A 16,560-nucleotide genomic window follows, 5' to 3' on the forward strand; every position below is an offset into this window, starting at 1 on the left:
TCCTGGAGTCCTGAACTCAGGTCCTAATGCCTGTGAAGGAAGCATCGCCCACCCAGCCGTAGCCCCTGACAATGTTCTAATTTTGTAAAAATAAACATTCTTGCAGCCCAAGGATTAGTTCTAATATTTCTTGGCTTGTTTAGTTATTAGCTTAACAACCTCTAAAATTATAATAAAAGAGTGGATTTATATGAGATATACTGGCATGTTGCCTTAGGGGAGAATTTCTGACCAGAGCTCTAAGTAACAATCCCTCACTCCTCCCCTTTGACCCACTAAGCCTCATTTTGGCCAAACCCATGGCAATCCAACTCTGTGCAATGGCCTATCTTCAGCTTTTTTTTTTTTTTTTTTTAAATTTTTGTTGTGCTGGGGCTTGAGCCTGGGGCCTTGAAGATGCTAGGCAAATACTCCACTACTGAACTACATTTCCCGATTTGGGGGTCTTTATTTTAAATATTTTCTTTCATAATACTCCTAAAATAAGCATACTCTGTTACTTGATTGTATTTTGCGTGCCTCTGTTGATATAGTCCCTCTTAGAATTAACAGGGAAAAAATACAGGGTAGGAGCCTGGCAGTTCCTGACTACAGAGGCGGCACCTGGAGGACTGGACTACCTACCCTGGATGGTCTGGGCGCTCAGGTTCTCCCTCTGCAGGGCCCATCACGGAGCTCCATCAGCATTGTCCGCCTGCACTCCAGTGTGCCGCTGTAGCCACTGGACAGCACTGAGGGGCTGAGGGACGGAGGACGGTGCCCCTCTCCTGTCTGCCACCGCAGACGGTGGTCACAAGCTTCGGTGGCCCACCAGGAGCCTTCTCTCACACTCCCTAACTATTAATATTTTCCTCTTTTCCCAAAACTGTACAGGATATACCTCTGAGTAAAAGATCGTATCTTATGTTTTGACTAGGGTTTGTGTGCTATATGTAAGCTTAGGCCCCAATAGCTTTGGAACTTGCGATGTAGACCAGGCTGGCCTTGAACTCACCTGCCTCTGTCTTCTCTGCCTCTGGGTGCTGGAAACAAAGGTATGTGCCACTGTGCCTGGCTCTAAAATAATTTCGAACAGAAAACCACTCAGTGTCTTCAGAAAACACAATGTGTCTTTTGGAGTTAAAAACACCACATTTTCATTATTGTTTTTCCTTTTGATGAGGAAAGCTGTTGACTGGAATTGCATAGTGATGTTTCCTTAACATTTCTTGTGTTTAGAACATTTAGTGGCAGTTAAATAGTTAAATATACTTTTTTTTTTTTTTTTTTTTTAGTTAGGACCTCAGACTGGCCTCGAACTCTCTTTGCAGCCAAGGATGACCTTAACTCCTGATCCTCCTGCCTCCACTTCCTAGTGTTTGTGCTGTTTTTTGAAAAAATTCAATCTAAATGCTGAGTTAAATATATACCCTTGTGGTAGTTTGAGTGTTATTGTCCCTGTATTCTCATAGGGAATGGATCTATTGGGAGGACGGCTTTGCTGGAGGAGTGTGTCACTGTCGCAGTGGGCTTCGAGGTCCCATATGCTCAAGTCCTGCCCTGTCACCTGGGGATCAAGATATAGCCGGGCCCCCACGCTCAGGCCCTTCTCCCGCAGAATGTCTGCGTGCTGCCATGTCCCACCATGATGACAACGGACCCAACCTCTGAAACTGCAAACCACCCCAATTAAATGTTTTCCTTTACAGGAGGTGAAGTGGCCATGGTGTCTCTTCACAGTAACAGCAACCTTAAGACAGCACATTTGTAAACACATAACTAGGCATAATTCCTTAATTTTAAATTTGGAAAAAAGATTCTGCTAGCCTCTTCGTTTGTTTTGATCTTTAAACTTTTTTTTCCCCCTGAGACAGGGTTTCTCTGTGTATAGTCTTGGCTGACCTGGAACTCACTCTATAGACCAGGGGGGAGCTCAAATTCACACAGATCCACCTGCCTTTGCCTCCTGAGTGCTGAGATTAAAAGCATGCACCACCACCAATGCCAGGCGATCTTTGGACTGTTTTAAAAATTATAAATTAATAATTGGATTTCAAGACATAGAGACTTTATATAATATTTATTAATTTTTTATTTTGAATTCATTGTATGGATGTTAGAATTCTTGCAGCATAGTACTTGAGGAAAATATTGTTCAAATTAATGTTTGTATATGTTTATTAAAATTATATTAAAATCAGGAAGATGCATATTTTTTATAATATTTTTTATGATTTCTACATGTGTTTATATACTTTGAATGCATGTGGCTGGGTGATATATATGTATATATATGTTTATTTATATGTAGGTGCATTTTAGTGTAGCTCCCACGCTACAATCTGTTCCACAAATCAGGCGAAGGCCTAGAGATTGAAATAAAGACAAGACAGCGGCTTAAATATTGACTCACAGCACAGTGGAAAAAATCACAGGAATTTTAGGCTTAGCTCCTCCCCATGTGTTACCAAAAACAGGAAGAGTACCAACTACAGGTTCCGGGCAAGGAGTTCTGGCCAACAGCTTCAGGCTTGCTCTGGGTGCCTCTGGGGTCCGTGCAGGGGCCTACATTGTAGAAGCAGAGGTTGCTATGTTCTGCGATGATTTTCCACATTATTTGAAAGGCAGGGTCACTCGCTGATCCTGGAGCTCATCAGTTCAATTAGTCTAGCAAGCTAGCTTGCTCCTGAGGTCCCCGGTCTCCATCTCCAGGGCGCTGGGATAACAGGTGGCCTTGTACTCCTGTCTGGCTTTTATGTGGGTACTGGTGGTCTGAACGCTGGTCCTCAGGCTTTACATCTGAGCCATCTCCTCAGACCATCTTTTTCTTCATTTTTTTATTTTTCAGCACTGATGAGGGGCTCAGCAGACGGCGAGGGCGGCGGTGACCCCGTGTCCCCGTGGTCCCCGTGTCTGGGCTTTGTCGGTCAGGCTGCGGGTTTCCAGGACTCCGTAGGTCAGGAGGTCCCGTGCATGGACTTCCTGCATGGACTCTGCGGTCCAGGGTAACCTGTTCCAGTCCCTTTTCGGGCTCAGAAAGGCAGGTGCCCCGCCCCTCGCGCCACTCATCCCGGGAGGTCCCGCCTCCATCCTGCTGAATGACCCATTGGTCGGTAGGAGGAGGCGGAGTTATAAATCCTTATTAAAGCCGCCTTATAAATCCGAAGCTCTGTGGGCCGGAGCAGACCGGCTTGCTGTCGGTGAGTGGCCATGCGAAGTGTTCCGCGCGGCTCTCTGGGCTCGCTCTGCCTCGCAGGGCTGGGGTTAAGGCGCCACCCCTGCCCGGGACGGCATTCCTGCAGGCGGCTCGTGGGGTCCGGCAGACACGGAGCCGATCGAAGGGAAGGAGGACAGAGAAGGGTAAGGGTTGTCTCAGAGTTGATGAGGGTCGCTGGCCCGAGGCTGGGAGGAAAGGAGAGCCGCAATAGCCGGGAATGAAATTTCGCTTCAGATCGGCCTCAGGCTCCTGTCTGGACGGCGGGAGGTGTTAGCTTGAGGAACGTCTCCGAAAGACTTGTTTTTTCTGGGACTGGCTGTCTGTGCCAGTCTGTGGGTGACGGGCTCAAACTTCTGATGCTCTGAGCTTGTTTAATTTTTTTTTTTTTTTTTTTTTTTCTAGTCAGGGTCTCGTGTGTCCCGGGCTGATTCCGAGCTAGAGCTCCTTCCTATTTCTCTTGCCTTCATCGCTCAGGGCTGGTGCTGGTGCTGGGGATCTGCCCCCTAAGCAACACTGCCAAGAGGTTTGGTCATCCTCAGAGTCTGCACTCAGTAGGGAAGGCATGGAAGAATGACAGCCCGTCGTTTCCTGAAGCCTAAAGTTAATAATCGATTAAAGCCGCTGCCGCTCGGCAGAGGAGCCTGGGCGCTGGACTCTTCAAGTGCTCCTGGTCTTTCTGCTTAAGAAACTCACTGATTGGTTCTGAGCTGGATCCCGATCTCGGGATCGCTGGCGTGTGCCCCACCGCGCTCTGAGGGATCGGGTCACCTCTGCTTCCAGGACTCGGGATCGCGGGATCGCGGGATCGCTGGCGTGTGTCCCACCGCGCTCTGAGGGATCGGCTCACCTCGGCTTCCAGGACCCGGGATCGCGGGATCGCGGGATCGCTGGCGTGTGTCCCACCGCGCTCTGAGGGATCCGCTCACCTCGGCTTCCAGGACCCGGGATCGCGGGATCGCGGGATCGCGGGATCGCAGGATCGCTGGCGTCTGTCCCACCGCGCTCTGAGGGGATCGCTTCGGCTTCACTGCTCAGTCGCTGGAATTGCATGTTCTGCTCCTCGTGACAAGATGACTTCACAGAGTTGCCAGACGGATTCAGAGAGTGCACACGTGCCCCCCAAGGGGCCGTGCCATACTGTTCTCTGCAGCCCTGGCTCGTCACTGGATGGCAGCAGCCTAGGACCACCCAAGAAACAAGGAGGGCAGAGCAAGCCAGTCTCGACCAGCTCATGGTGGGTTGCAGAGTGCCAGGCCGGCTGGCTGAGGTTGCTGTTGCTTCTGAGGTTCATGCCCTTGGCAGGTAGGATGTGGATGGAAGCTGCCCAAGCTCTTGCCATCCCTGGTGGGCTCTGATGGGGGTCTCAGTGTGGTTGTGGCCTGCCACCCCTTACTCTGCCTCTGGCCATACATAGTACAGACACACCTATCTTGTCTTGGTGCGGATATACTGACTGACTGCTCAGATGTGCTTTGTGGACCTGAGTGTGCTCTTTGAAGAGGCGGGGAGGGACAGTTTTTGTCTCATGGTGATTTTCTAAGGGTCTTAGTTCTGTAGCTCGAGAATCTAGGATGAGGGCCTGGCTAGTTCAGCTCTAGGACACCTTCCTATTCTGTCATTAGAGCAGCGTACACACTTGCCAGTGGCTCTAATCCCTTTCAGAGGGCTACACCTCACTTCTAAATGCTGCCCATTGGGGAGGATGAAGAATTCTGTACTCAGAATGCCACCAAACATGTTAACTGAAGATACAGCACCCTTACTATACACCCAATGGGCCTACGGCCCGGCTGTGACTCCTATCAGACTTCCTTGTGGAAACTGATCAGTTGGGGCTGCTGAGATGATTCATCAGATTAAGCCTCATGAACTGAGTTTGCTCCCTGGAGCCCACATGGTTTACAGAGAGAACTTAGTTCTGCAAGTGTTCTCTGACCTCTGTGTAGACACCACACACACACACACACACACCACTCCACTAACACACATACTCAATAAATGTAATTTTTTAATTAAAAAATTAATTATCTGATTCTAAAAAGAACATGGACCCTTAACAGCCAAAACAAGCTTGTAAACGGAAGGACTGGGGGAAACCTATCCGGGTTAGCAAGGCCCCTTAGGTGAGAGCTGTTCTGAGCTACTCAGGGCTATTACAAGGGCTGCTCTTCACATCCCAGCCAGTGCCTGGGTACCAGGAGCCCCCTGTAACTGAGCTTTTTCATTGGCACAGGTGGACTGCAAGTCAAGACTGCAGAGACAACGCAGACGGTATTCCTGCATGACAATGTCACTGTTCTCTGCCAAATCCCTGGTTTACCCCGCCTGAACATCACGACTGTGGGGATCGTCTGGTTTTTGATGAATAAACGCATATATGAGTTTTATGGAAATCACCTAAAGGTGTTACGACCTGGAGCCAATGTGTCATTGTTGGGACTAGAACGGGGAGATGCCTCGCTCTTTCTGCCCAGGATCAAGCTGAGCGAAGCAGGAGAATACCAATGCAAGCTGGTGGTCACCCCCGAACAGGCAGTGGGGGTGACCAGGATAAATGTTGTGGGTGAGTCCTCGATGACAGCGCCCTGTGGTTGCCCTGGTGCTGGGTCTAGTAGTGGATGTGTGAATGGCTAAGCAGAGCCGAGGGTTAGGTCACAGGCGAAGGAGTCAGGGGGCCATGGCTTTTAGTTCTTTTCTTTGCAACCCATGCCAGTGGGCAGATGCCAAAGAGGATGAGGCAGGAGAGTCTTGAACTTAAAGCCACCTGGAGTTTACATTCGTGTGGAGATGGATGACGCTTGATTGTAAAGTGTTTGCCAGGCTCTGGCTCCCACTACCACTCCTGTTCAAATGAAGCAAAACCAAGACAGTTTGACAACCTTTAGTAACTCACCATTCACTGTGGACGTCAGCGTCCTTTTCTGTCCCCAGAGGTAAAGATAATCTCCCCAAGAGTTGTAGGAAGAGCCTGTGGAGTGACATTTTCCCATGAGTCAAATGGGCCAGGGTCTCACTAAGTTTCTGAAAGGAGGCTGGAACCCTTGCAGAATTGTTCTGCTCCTCAGACCAACCTTGTCACAGTGCATGTCTGTGACGGCTTCTGCCTTCAACCGCACCTGCAGTGTCTTAGGTCAGCATCATTAGCCACTTCCCGATGTCAGGGTGCTGTGTATTGTGGTATTCAGTTAGACTCATCGGCAGTCTGTCTGTCTGTCTGTCTGTCTGTCTGTCTGCTTGCTCTCAGGCAGTTTCATGTATCCCAGGAGGTTGGTTCTGAACTTGCTGTGTAGCTGAGTCCTTTGTATATTTTAGATAAAAGACCTCTATTACATGTATATTTCACAAAATATGTTCTTAAAGTCTTGCTTATCATTCAGTAACCCTAACTTAATATCTTTCTCCTTCATAGTTTATGACCTGGCATTATTTCCTCGTTTGGCATTTTGGAAAGTGGTTTCAGGTAGCCTAGGCTGACCAGGAGCTGCTGTGTGGCTGTAGATGGCCTTGCACTGTGAAGCTTAAGCCTCTGTCTCCTAAGAGCTGGTGTTGCAGCTTGCACCACCACACCACGCCTTTTTATCTGTTCTGTTATCACTATCCCGGAAGCTTTCCTTAAGGATGCTTCCTGGAAGGTGCCCTTGTACCTGTGAATAGATCTAGGATGACTGCATCTTTTTACAGCATCTCTTTAATCTGGACAGGTCATTTCCAAGGCAAGCGTGCTAAGAATCACTAGTATCCATTCACTATGGCTATGCTCCAGCACTTTTCTGTAATCTGAAAAATGTCTGACAGTAGCTCCATAAACTACTTGACAAAATTGCCATGTAAATGGGGGTCACAGCACTGTCACCAGCAGACCCGGTGCATTTGATTAAACAGAGTCTTAACATGTTCACTCACCCACCTTGAGCGCTTGCCAGGGGTCAGACATGCCAGTAAGATTTTCTCTGTGTATCCAGTCTGGTGTGGTGAACTCGGGGGTCCCCAAGCCATTCAGTGTGGTTTGAGGAAAGAAACAGGTGGTTGGCTCTAGCCAAATTGTGGTTCTTTTCTCTGGCAGCTCGCCCGGTCGGAACATTGTTTGTGGGGCCAGCTAGAGAGAGAAATGGTGAATGGCTCACGTGCAAGCTGGATGGATTCTACCCAGAAGCCATTGACATAAAGTGGGAGAGGTATATCCCGAAGGTCTCCCACTTCCAAGCGATTACGGAGGGCATAATCACTGGCCCTACCATGAGGAATGACGATGGCACCTTCAGGGTTAATAGCTCAGTGGCTCTGAACCGAGCTCTGGAAGACCGTCTGATTACCTACTTCTGTGTGGTGTCACACAAATCCTTGCTTGTCCCCAAGAAGTTTAATGTTACACTGTCTGAGAAAGGTAAGCATCCTCCTGCTCCTCCAACTTGAGGACACGGGACAGGAAGCTTGGCATTTTGAGAGGTCTAGGGTCTTTGCTGGGGAAGAAGAGGAAATTTGGGGTCTAGTTTAGCTCAGACCCCAGGGTCAGCGGTCCAGATTTGAGTCCTGTGCTGATGGCCCAGAGTCAGCTGAAGGGGGGGGGGTAGTGACATCCGGGCTGTTTGTTAGCTCAGGACAGCCTAAGGGTCCGGATGGTCCTGTACCAGGGACTGAGTGGGCAGCTGGCCAGCTCCTTGGGGACCAAGGCCAGCATCGTCCTCTGAGAATAAGAAACTGTCAGGGGCCAGCTGTGCCATCCGGTTCCAGGTCCCCCTCAGACTCTGATAGATGTTTAAATCCAATTGGTAGTCTGGTGGGTGTGTCAAGATAAGGAGGCCACAGAGGGTGGTCTTGATGGCTCCGGCTTCCCACGGAAGTACCAGACTCCTAGGCCCACTCTCACTGTAGTTATGCTCGTCCTGGTAGGGTCGGGTGTTTGAGCTCACATCCTGGGCTGCCCTGATTGTGGCTCTAGTGTCTGGTGGGGGTGGCCCTGCTGATTAATCACTGAACTGAGAGGAACAAAGAAGGTAAGGACGGAATGGGACTATACATGCGTGCGTGTGTTCATTTAACTTAAATATGCTGTGTACATCTAACGTGCACTTTTGTTTGGGTGGATGTTGTAGTCTAGAGCCTATAAAGTTGTGTGTGTCTTTGACATTACCTAGACCGTATTTTATGTCTCGCATACTCCTTCCTTGCCTCATCCCCCTTTCTTTCTTCCCTCCATCCCTCCTCCCTGTCTTTCTTTTATGAGTTTGTGTGTGTCTGTGTGGGGGTGCGCACAGTGGTAGGTTTGCAGACGTGGACATCAGAGAACAGCTTTATGAAGCCGTTTCCTCGTAGGTGGGCAGTAGTGGTCCCGCTCAATCACTTGGACACACCGAGTCGTCTCGGAGAACCCTCCTTTCTTTTGACACAGGGTCTAATGTCCGCTGTCTGGCCTTGACTTTGCTATGCAGTCTAGGATGATCTTGAACTGTTGCTCTTCCAGCTTCTACTTCCAGAAGGTTAGAGGCACATATCTCTACACTCAGCTTTATGCAGTGCAGGGCCTTGAACCCAGGGCTTGGTGCATGCCAGACAGGTACTCCACGGTGGAGATACATCTCCACTCCCTTCTTTCTTTTTTGTTTTAGAACAAGGTTTCCATTTGCAGCCCAGCTGGCTTGAACTCACGAACCCCTTAAGGCTGGGCTTTCGGGTGTGCCCACCATGACAGTTGTCCTACTGTACTTTGCTGTGCTAAATACGCTGATGTCTGAGGATGTGTGTGATGGGAATGGTGATGCTAAGACGTGGCAGAGGCCTGGTGGTGGCTCTCCGATGAGAACTGACATCAGCCACGCAGATTTTAGCACCAGTCCCGTGCTGACCCAGTCAGCTTTTCCTTTGTGTGTGTATTTGTTACTTATTCCTGTTGTTTTTAATTTTTTTGAGACAGGGCTTCTCTGTGTCCCTGTAGACCAGGCTGGCTTATTCTTGGCTTGCTATTCAAGGGTAAGTCCATCAAGGCAGGAAAAGGATGGCAGCAGGTACCTAAGGCAGGTAGGTGGCCCCAGTGTCAAGTCAGGGCACAGAAGATGCTGAGCGCTTAGCTCGCTTTCTCCTTGCTCAGGCCAGGACCCCAACTCATTGAACAGTGTCAGACACAGTTAAAGCGTGTCCTCCTACCCTGGTCAACCTAATGGAGGTAGTCCTTCACGGATGTGCACAGGGCTGTCTGCTGATTCCTGTCCAGTTGACAGTATTAACCATACTAACATCCTCTCCCTCTCTCTCTTCAGGATCTGTGGAGATATATGTTACCATTGTTGGTCCTTGTGTTCTACTTATTTTAGTGACGATAGTTTATTCCCTGTGGAGATGGTAAGAACCTGGGAGACAAAGCACAGGCCTGTATCTAGAACTTGGTTTGAGAGGTTTGCAGTCACAGTCACCGGACAGTGTCAGGGAGCTCTGGGGGTGTTCTGTCCCTGATGTTGCTATAGGAAGAGTTTACCCATCTGGTCTCTTTACCCATGACTCTCTGGAGAAGGGCCACGGAGCCTGTGTCTGTCCGTGGGATAGGACTTTCTCTGTGAATTGCATCTGACCTTATTAGTTGAGACCGAGGCTTTGAACCATGAGTGGACTGTTCTGCCACACAGAAAACCCTTAGCAGAGGGAGTCAGGACCCTCACTGCTTATATTTTGTTAACATCTTAGTGGGCTAACTGACCACAAGTTTTCAGGGGGGTGATCAGGAATGTCTAACTCCCTGCTAGATCTTTCTAAATTAAATTTCTGATTATTACCCAACCAATCAAAGAGAATGGTGCAGTCACCTCAGAGGCTCAGGACCCAGTGTAAATGTGTTGGGTGGAAGGGTCTAGGTAGCCAGGTGGATAGTCAGCACTCACGGGCCTTCCAGGGCACAATGCTTCTCATTGCACTGCTTTAGAAGAAGTAGGCTAGTCAGACAAGAAGATGCGGGCTGCGGGCCCGCAGAGGTGCTCAGCAGCTAAGAGCACTTAGTGCTCTTGTAGAGGGCCTGGGGTTTCAGTTCCCAGCAGTCACATGGTGGTTCAGAGCCTTGAGAACATTTTCTCATCCCCACAGGGTCAACATGCACACGCACAGTGAACATAAACTCATGTAGGCACACACACAAACACATGCGAAGAACAGAGAAGTAAGGAAAGACAGGCTGCTGATTCAACATAGACCAGCTGCTTTCTGGAACCTACTTTTCTGGTTGGGGCTGAGCCTGTGGGAAGCCTGTGCGTAAGGAAGTGTCCCTTGTGACACTGATTGCTGTCTTTTATTCTCACCTTTCTCTAGCTGTGATACAGGTGCTACTTAAGTGAAGAAAAGCCACAAAACCTGTGGCTTGGCCTGAAACTTTGCAGTTATTTCTTCTGTCTTAATTTCGTCCTTCAAGTGAGCAGCCCCTTGACTTGGGGTCCAACCATTTGACGAGCTGTTTGCCAAGACGGTTTAAGCTGTAATTTTTAAAGATCAATTTTCAGGATTATTTTCTACATGAGACACTTACTCATGAAAGCACAGGATGCCAGAACTTCTGGTGAAAACGGTCTGACATTTCCAGCTCTAAGTGCCTACTAATATAAATAACTTAATGATACACCATAGGGCCTTGGAAAAACAAGCTCAAGCCAAACCCCAAATCTATGGTTGGAAAGAGTCAAGATTAGGGCAGAGATTAATCAAATGGAAATGAAAAAAAAAAAAAAAAACAAAAAAAACAAACAACAACAACCAAAAAAAAAAAAAAAAAAAAAAAACAAAACAAAAAAACCCAAAAAAACATGTTAATGACTCCAAGGAACAAAGGGTTTATCCTTTGTAAATCTGATCAAAAAATCCTTACCCAGGTTAACTGGCAGAAAGCAAAGCCCACTACTAAAGTCAGAGCCACTCAGAAGCTATGGGAGTCACTAATACATTCTTTAAAAACAGATATCCCACTAAATTAGAAAAATTTAAAGCATTGGATGAGTTAATTGGTTCATATGATCTACCAGAATTAAACCCAGATGAGATAAATAATTTAAACAAATCTGTTAGGGCCAGGCAGTGATGGTGCACGCCTTTAATCCCAGTACTTGGGAGACAGAGGTGGGCAGATCTCTTTGAATTTGATGCCAGCCTGGTTTACACGGCTACACAGAGAAACCCTGTCTCAAAAAATTAAAAATAAAAAACAAAAAACCAAACAAACAAAAAATAAAAGCAAAAAAGTCCAGATCTGTTAGGAGCAGTGAGATTGATGATGACGGCGACGCCGATGCCGACGATGCCGATGACATCTCCAGAGAAAGCTGTGTTCAGGCCCGGACAGATTCACTGTTGAAAGCTACCAGGTCTTCAGCGAATGCTCACACCAGCATCATATCAAAACTAGATGAAGACACAAGAAGAAAGGAAACATTTCGAACATTTATTGTCTATTTATGGCATGTGTGTGAGCTTACCTGCGGATGCGGAGGTCAGAAAAGGAAATTACTGTGTTTTCGCTGGGGTCAGGAAGGAAACAGGGATGCCACTTTCTCTGCTCTTATTCAATATATTTTTTGGAGTCTTAGCTAGGGCAGTATGATGAGAGAAGCAATAATTATTTGCACCTATCTGTTTATCAATTATCTGTCTGTCTGTCTGTCTGTCTGTAATCAAGGCAAATAGAAGGAAGGACCAGTAAGAGGGCTCAGCCTGGGTACCTGAGTTCCATCCCCAGAATACAAGCGAAAGTAGGAGAGAGTTCACCTTGTATAGTTGCCCTTTGACCTCCACACACTCCCGGTGACTAGGAATTTATAAAGCTGAGTATCTGAACTTGATGTGCTATTCAAAAGTTTACAAAGCCAAGTGACCCATGCGTGGTTGCTCTTTTTTATGAAACATATCGTGACCAAGGGAAGGCTTGCCAAGCACAGCGCCGCTGTGTGAAGGAAGCTCTTATCTACCTCTGTTTGCCTTAAAATATGTGTTTTGTTATATACACGAGATGCATTTGCACTGCAGAGAAAGGGTCTGTTTGTGGACCTTTTAATTTTACAGTGTGGATCTGTTGTTCTACTGACCAAAGAGTCTTAAGTTATTCTTCTCTGGTAGAGAAGATATTTCTGTGCAATGACCATTGTAAATTGTGTTCTGCTGTGTTATATAACCCTTCCAGCTTGGGGGAACAGGAAGTTAATGTCCTCCGAACCAGCACGGTTAATGGTGCTGTCTGAGGCAGGGTAGAAAAATGAGAGAGGATGGAACCCCTGCTCTAGGTTCTGGTCGGAGCCTCTCACCAGCTTAAATGAAAGTTTCGGTGCAATTCATATTTATGAATTGTGTTAAAAGTGTTAAAATAACAGTACACCAGGCCTCTCTGTAAAGGTTCCCAGGCAAGGCCTCCTGCCTCCACCATGTGTTTTGGGAACCTCCCAAATAAGAACAGCTTTGTTTACGGTGGGTTACTCTAACTGCCTGTATCTCTGCAACCTAGACTTGTCCCCAGGCTGGTGCACCTCAGGGAGTCACCCTTGGGAGACAGTGACTTCCAAAGTCATCATAATTCTGTGTATAATTTAGACACAACATCGGACTCTTTTAATCCAGCACTTCGAGGCAGATCTTTGTGAATCTGAGGCCAACTTGATCCACATAGTGGGTTCCAGGCCAGCCAGGGCTATGCAATGAGTCACTGCCTCAAACATGTAAGATAGATAGTTAATTCTATGTAATAATATTGTAAAGCCCACGCAGGGCGGTTGTACAACCATGGGCTACAGTTTATTTATTTATTTATTTTTTTTTAACTTTCTCGCGAGTGCCTTTTTCTCTGTGCTTGTGTTGAAATGTGTCACAAACTCTTTGTAATAAACTCCAAATATCCTTCATGATGGTTTGTTTTGAAATTCTTTCCTTCGGTGAAGACAGAATCTGAGTTTTCTGCGGCAAAGTTAAGAACCCGGCCGTACCTGCGTCAAGATCTCCGAAGGATTAAAGAGCTCCTGGTGCTGCTGGTGGAGGCTCCCAGCTGTCTCCACACCACCACTACAGGCACCCTTGTGGGATTGCTTGGGGCTCCTCCTTGGCCTGAGTGCTACTTTGGTTTCCTTTGTTTCTCCTGTTTCCTGCTACCCACGTGGCGGGTAATGAGTACCCTGACTCCTGAGAAAGCAACTCTGGAAGCCAGCCACTCTGTTCCTGGGTCAAATTAGGCAGGTGGCGGCCTTCCTGGAGACGTCATTATGAGGCTGACTCTCCAGACGTGGCAAGTGTCTGTTCTAGGTAGGGTTTCTACCACTGTGAAGAAGCCATGACCAAAGCAACTCGGAGAGGAAAGGGTTTGTTTGGTTTACACTTCCGGGTCACTGTTCGTCATCAGAGGAAGTCAGGACAAGAACTCAAAATGGCAGGAACCTGGAGACAGGCTGATCCAGGGGCCCTGGAGGGAGGGGCTTGTGCAGCTGCTTTCTTACAGAACCCAGAACCACCAGCCCAGGGGATGGCCCCACCCACCATAGACAGAGCCCTCCCCCATCAATCACTAATTAAGAAAATGCCCTACAGGCTTGCCTTACATAAGCATTTTCTTTCTTTTTCTTTGAAAGGTTGTGTAAGGCCAGATAACGAGGGTGCTACGTACAGTCCTGCGTGATCTGTGAAGGATTTTCAATGAGAAAGAAAAGTGCAGTGCTCTAAGAAAGCTCTCCATCATGCATTTGGTGGAACCATCTGCCAGGGATGTAACTGTTTAGTTAAGTACCTGTTAACCACCCAAAGAGATCATTCAGACTCTATTCTAATCATTCTGTGATTGCAATTTCTAGACCCAAGTTAACAAAATAAGTTCATTAAAAAGGTAAAGCACAGTAAATTTTTTTATTAAAACCGCAGCTACTTTAGCTGAAATTGAGGCGAAGGCCACTTTAGAAAGCAGATTCTGAGAACAGTGTTACAGCAGCACCAAAGGCGATGAACTGTGGCTGGACGCCTTTGGGGTGCGCTTTTCCTGTGTGTCTTATTCTTTAAACTTCTGTTTACTTAGATGACAACTGATGGGAGGTGTCATTCTGTAAACATGTTTCTCATACTGGTTAATGAATAAAGCACTGTTGGCCAATAGGAAAGCAAGATAGGCGGGACCAGGAGACAAGGAGGATTCCAGGAAGTAGTAGGGAGGAGTCAAGATGGAGAGACTGGGGAGACCAGACGCCAGCCCCACTCCCTGGTAAGATGAGACCACGTGGAAATACTTAGATTAACAGAAATGGGTTATTACTTAAGACAGAGGTAGCCGATAAGAAACAAGTAACTGGCCAACAGCATTATATCTAATACAGAGTTTCGGTGTGTTATTTGGGACTGGCGTGGCTGTGGGACCAGGCTGGCGGCGCAGAAAACATACTCGTTACAGACAACCAACAGTTTATCATAAACACGAAACTCCTGAGAGATGTCCTGAGTGATGTGTTAAATGCCATTGTCAATGACAGTTTACAAGCGTCTCCAAGTTCTCTTCATTTCCACAGAAGTCACCTACAGCGTTGTGTGACTAGTGACTCAGTGTGAAATAAATTCTCTCCCCACCCCTCATTGAATCAGTCCTCTAAAAACACTGCAAAAAAACATCCATGCCCTACAAGGTGTAAATCCTATCCCAGCCATGGCTGCATAGCCAGAAATGAGCATCATCATGGGTTTCTGTATTCTCCATGCCGTGCTCATGTACAAAGTCAGTGTAGTTTCTGTGTGCACTCCAGGGCTGGTTCCCACCACATTGACAGTGGTCACTGGTCACTGGCAGCAGAAGGCCATGTCTTGTTGTGTTGGTCTGTTGCAGAATTCTGTGGAAGTTTCTCTATCTCCACTGGCAGAGGACTAGAGAGAGCATGAGGAAGGAGTCACAGGCCCAGGAGACATCGCATCCTAACTCTGCTTGGTGGGAGTCATTACTCTGGGTTGGAGCCTTATGCACACCAAGATCCTCAGGTTTGGTTGTGCTTGCTTTCATCTGTAGGGGACACTGGAGTATCACTTGCCGGGCCTTCTTTTGCAGGAGGTAACCTTGCTTTGTTAGTTTTGTGATCGGATACTGTTTTTCCACTCTATCTAATCATGATCCTAGTCAAGTGAGTCCTGATCGATGGGAGCTTTTGGACAGGTCCTGGGAGGTGGAAGAAGGCGTGGCCCTCCGCAGCGCACGCCCACAAGCGTTTGCAGGCTTTGGATGATCTAAAGACAAAGGTGTGCTTGCCTTCTGCGCCCTGGTCAGCATCTTCCACAGTCCCTGGGGTTACTTTATATTACAAACAATCTTGCTTTACATGTCAATCCCAGTTCCTTTAAAATCCAATCTGGTTACCCTGGGCCAGAAAAATAAGCTGATTTTGGTCTCTCCTTCAAAAACAAGGACTCTTGTTGGAGTTAGCTCCAAGCCATTGTTTCTAGCCTTGACCACGTGCATGCCAACTCCATAGGTTTCTAGCTATTTGGCTTTATTCAGCTAATTGGTTTCAGTTTGTGCTGGTGTCTGACCTCTGTATTTCTCCCCCCTCTAAAAAATAGCCAGTTCCATCTTTAGTCTGAATGGGCACAAACTTGAGTTCATCATATTCAGTCACCAAGCTCAGCTTGCCGATTATAAGCCGCCAACTGAACTTCTGCATCAACTGGACACTCTAATTTCCCACTGAGAACATCTTGTTTGAACTGAAGAACAAATGCATACCAGTGAGCTCCTCACGAAGATTATTCGATTTCTAGGAATCAAACTTAACTCCAAGATGAAGACAATGCGATGAACCATTTTTTACTTGTTTTTAGATACGTTTTCTGTGTTTCAACCAATGTGCTGCTTGGACTGAAACCATGTATCTCAGACAGAAACAGTCACTTTCCATCAAGATCAGGTGATACATAATCTGGTCAAACAGCTCTTCCCAGAAGGGACACCTGCATCTCTCACTGCAGGAATGTGTGTGAGCTCGGCATCTCTAACTGAAGGAATGTGTGTACAGCACGCTGTGCCTCTCAGAGTCACGCCTCAGCATGTTGCACATAGACAAGTGGCCAAGCGTTCTTTACAGGATGCTCAGCATTTCGGACTCCGTCCTTGGCGGTAGTGGTGGCGGTGGCGGTGATGCTGGTGGTGGTGAAGACCATGTCACAACGGAGACCACGGTGACCGTCATTAGATCCCCTGGGACAGGCACTGAGAACCCCCCTGGAGGCATTTTTAAATTGAGTTTCCTTCCTTTCAGGAGACTTAAGCCAGTGACAAGTTGACATGGAACTATCCAGCACAGTCTTTGTTTTACCTCTAAGAGAGCTGCCAAACACCCCAGCAAGGTGAAGCAAGCCTTCATTGACCCAAAACTGATCTCAAGAAGCAGCGGTGT

The 16,560-nt window shown here is 47.5% G+C and overlaps 1 pseudogene; it reads right to left on the reverse strand.

Moving 5' to 3' along the window:
* Positions 1–7,800: 7,800 nt before the first annotated feature.
* LOC127213778 (band 4.1-like protein 5) lies at positions 7,801–16,324 on the reverse strand (annotated as a pseudogene).
* Between the last annotated feature and the right edge of the window lie 236 nt (positions 16,325–16,560).

The sequence above is a fragment of the Phodopus roborovskii genome, unplaced genomic scaffold, assembly GCF_943737965.1.
Source record: "Phodopus roborovskii unplaced genomic scaffold, PHOROB, whole genome shotgun sequence".
NCBI classification, from domain to species: domain Eukaryota; kingdom Metazoa; phylum Chordata; class Mammalia; order Rodentia; family Cricetidae; genus Phodopus; species Phodopus roborovskii.